The sequence below is a fragment of the Cyprinodon tularosa genome, unplaced genomic scaffold (assembly GCF_016077235.1).
Source record: "Cyprinodon tularosa strain WSP-4 unplaced genomic scaffold, ASM1607723v1 ctg108, whole genome shotgun sequence".
In the NCBI taxonomy this organism is placed as follows: Eukaryota; Metazoa; Chordata; class Actinopteri; order Cyprinodontiformes; family Cyprinodontidae; genus Cyprinodon; species Cyprinodon tularosa.
The window spans coordinates 331,342-335,047 of NW_024037871.1; the positions used below are offsets into that span (position 1 = coordinate 331,342).

General features: G+C 42.3%; 1 long non-coding RNA gene across 1 annotated transcript; it reads left to right on the forward strand.

The window, feature by feature from the left end:
* The first annotated feature begins 2,709 nt into the window (after positions 1-2,709).
* LOC119787040 lies at positions 2,710-3,706 on the forward strand. The gene is made up of 3 exons (XR_005281275.1): positions 2,710-2,976; positions 3,117-3,281; positions 3,600-3,706. It is a non-coding gene; the product is annotated as an uncharacterized LOC119787040 (long non-coding RNA).

Here is a 3,706-nt window from a genome sequence, read left to right on the forward strand (position 1 = left end):
CATCTCACGGCACTTGACTTTTCACCAGATCATACAGTCAGATTGATTCAAAGTTTTCTATCTAAGGAAAACTGGTTGATTGCATCGACTCATTGATACAAAGGCAATCCCTCACACTAAGCATGCTAGGAAGAAACCTCCAGCAGAACCAGGTTCAGTGTGAGGACTGGGGTTCAAGGAGACAGAAGGAGAGATACAAAAAGCAGCTGTAAAAGGCGGCCCTGTCCAGGAAACACACATCCAGGCAGACGAGCTCCGTCGGAGGATGAGGAGAGCACATCCAGCCAGTCACAGTCAGAGAAACAGGACTACACTGGAAAAACAGGCCGTTCTCAAACACTAATAAAACAAAGGTGTTGATGGCAGCAACACAGCTGATATTTCTCCCCATGATGGTTTCACAGCCAACAGGAACAGGCGAGGCAAAGCTACTAAGAGAAAAAGCAGAGAGAGCAGTTAGAGATTAAACTAACTGATTCTGCAGAGTGGGAGAATAGAGATAGAATGAAGCAGAATGATGAAATGGGGGTCCCTATGTCCTCCAGAAGTCTAAACCCATAGCAGCATAACTATAGAGTTAGCTCAGAATAACCTGAGCCACTCTAACTATAAGCTTTATCATAAAGGAAAGTTTTAAGCCTACCCTTAAAAGTAGACAGGATCATCAGAGTCAGGGTTTACCACTGACTCTGATGCTGTTTATTTTTATTTTTATTTTTTGGCAAAATGTTTATTTGATTTGTGTTTATCTGACTGTGTTCTAGAGACTGACACAGGAGTGGATTTTCACTCCTGTCCCGTCCCACTCCCACAGAAAAATATTGTGTCCCGTCCTGGTCCCGGGCCAGAGTAGAAATCTAAATCCTGTCCCATCCCACTCCTGGTGAAATTACTCCCGCTCCCATTCAGAATGACTCCCGCTCCTGCACCACTCCCATTCTTGTTGTCTTCAATAAGATTTCTGCCAATACATTGAATCTGAATTTCTATGAAGGGTCAGTTAAGTTCCTGTTTCTATCTGTAGTAACTTTTGGTCCCTCCATTGTTGTTTTTGCGCGCGGGTGAAAAACTCAGAGCGGAAGCACTGTTGGTTTTTGGGTTGTGTAGTTTTTTTGACTCGCATTATAGTGTAGGCTTCAAGGAAAAAAACTACAAAATGGCGGCGCCAGTACTGGATTTTTTTTCTTTTTATTTTATTTTATTTTTTGGCATCGATCCTAGTTATTTTTAGTTACTATTGGTTTGCTCCCGCTCCCGTCTGCTCCTGTTAATGTTTAATCCTGTACCGTCCCAATCACGTGATCATTACTAATACTGACTCCCATCCCACGGGATTCCTGAAAAAATGTCAGTCTCTACTATGTTCACTATTATTATTCCCCCACTAAATGAAAAAAGTAAGAACTTATTTATATCTAGACACTATTAATAACAGGAGGTGAAATGCAGCTCCAGACGAGCTGAGCGTGTGGTGACATCAAAAGTATGCTTCTGGGCCAATTGACCAATATTTATCCTGTGTGCTCCCGTTCCCCTAGAGTCCATACTTTCCTGTGTTCTTTTCAAGAACAGACTTGGCGAGGACCATACTCGCATTCTTGTGAATTGAGAAGCCACCTGCATTTGAGAAAGACCAGATGTTTGCTACAAAGCCAACCTGAAGAAATGACTCACAAAAAAAGGTTCCGCCCCCCAACCCTGCAGCTTCCCCAACCCATTAAATCCAGGAAACACTAAATACAGGTGAAGTAATGTAGTTGGAGTAGTTGGAGTATTATAAAATAAAATTTTACCTTTGAGAACATTTAATAAAACAAATACAAAAAACTTACAACTAAGAAAAAAAACAATCTGGTGTAATTTCAAGGTACATCACACTAGCTATCCTACCCATTCATACCATCTCCAGGAAGGTCCGGAACTGTGTGATCTTCCTGCTTTAGTTAACACCTACTTGATACTTAAATTTGGTTTGGTGGTCTCAATTCTTTAATAGCGAATTAATCAAACTCACTTCATCAATGGCATGGTAGTTCTCTCAAAGAGACAACAGAATTTCAGTTACCAGTATTAATCAAGCCCTCAGCAGTGCTTGTGACAAAATCTCATTGGGGCAGGCCTTCCCAGAGCCCATAGAAATAAACTGCTGTATCCAAAGTTTGAGGAAAAGACACTTGACATGATAGTGTATAGAGACACATTTCAATTCAACTGAAATCACCCTAAGAGGTCAGGGCATGTGGTTGGAAGTCACAGTAACACACTCAGCAAAAGAAGTACCAAATTGTACCTTCTGTCATGGTCTTGGCACTGATGGTTGGCTTTTTCATTTGCTACTGCTCACCTGTCTAATTGGTCAGGTGGCTTATTAACGCAAATCGTTTACACCTGGTTCCCTCATCTTCTTATGTTGTTTGCCTGCCTAAAACCAGTGCCCTATTATTTGAGCTGTGGTGAGAGTAACTCTAGCATCAAATGAGTTTTGTCTGCAATACTGATTCTGACTTGTTTCTCATTTTGGATATTTGAGTTTTTGCCTTGCCCTTGTCTGCTCTGTGTGTTGTTATTTTGTTCCGTTTTCCTAGTTTCTGCTGGTTACCGATCCTGGACTGTTTCACTGACCTCGGTTTGGATTGCCCTCACTGACACCGTTGCTCCTTCAGCGTCGGCTGGCATCAGCTCATCATCACTAGGGGCTCTGGAAGAGGCCATGGCTGCAAATGGTGGACAATCTCCCTCCCAGATTCTTCCCTCTACTCCGGGAATAACGGCTGCCGAGAATTCGGTTATCTGCCCTGCTGATGCCCAGTTGCTTGCTGTGTTCTTTTGTTAAAAATAAAGCTTGTTGAAAATTGTCCTGGTCTGCCTGTCTGAATATTGGATCCAAGTTTATGAGGTTATTACACCTTCTGGGTACAAGGGCTTGTCACTTGGTTAGTACCCTCCAACCTCCTACTTTGGAACCCTCAACTGTTGGTACTTACTGCATCTGTACCCCTATAAATTGTACCTCATAAGTTAGACTTGTACCTTTGGTGGTCATCGTGTACCCTATTAGAAAAATAAAAAAACATATATAAATTCATCTATCCATCTTCTCCCTCTTACTTCCCCAGAGTAAGGTGCCTGTCTGCGATAGTCTATGTGCAAAAGGCAGGGTATACTGTGGACAGGTCGTCAGTCCATCACAAAGCAGCAAAGAGACACACAACCATGGACACACACTCACACCTAAGGACAATTTAAGGATGCCAACTAACCTAACACTCCATTTTATAACTGTGAGTAAAAATTGCCAGGTCCCGGACTCAGTGATCACGAAGAAAAACATTGCTTTTATTTTTTTACAGATTAATTGCATATTCATTAAAGCACCGCAAACTTATTAGTTTTAGGTATATAATGACCCCCCACACCTGTGGCTTGTTTGGTCATTACCTCCAGAGGAGTATATAAGCAGCGGACTGTCATCACCTTGACGCCAGAGTGTTTGCCAGTATTGGGTACCTCTCTAAGTTAAGCTGAGTCTAACCTTCTGAGTTTTTGTCTCTCCGGGTTTAAGGATTTAACCTTTTGTCTTGTTTGTGATTCTCCGGCAGGATAACTTCCTGATCCACTGGATAAGCCTGGTCCTTCTACCCCTTGGAAGGAAATATTCTTCTCTTTGAGCAAGGGGAAATCTTCATCTGATCAGTTCAAGCCCTCC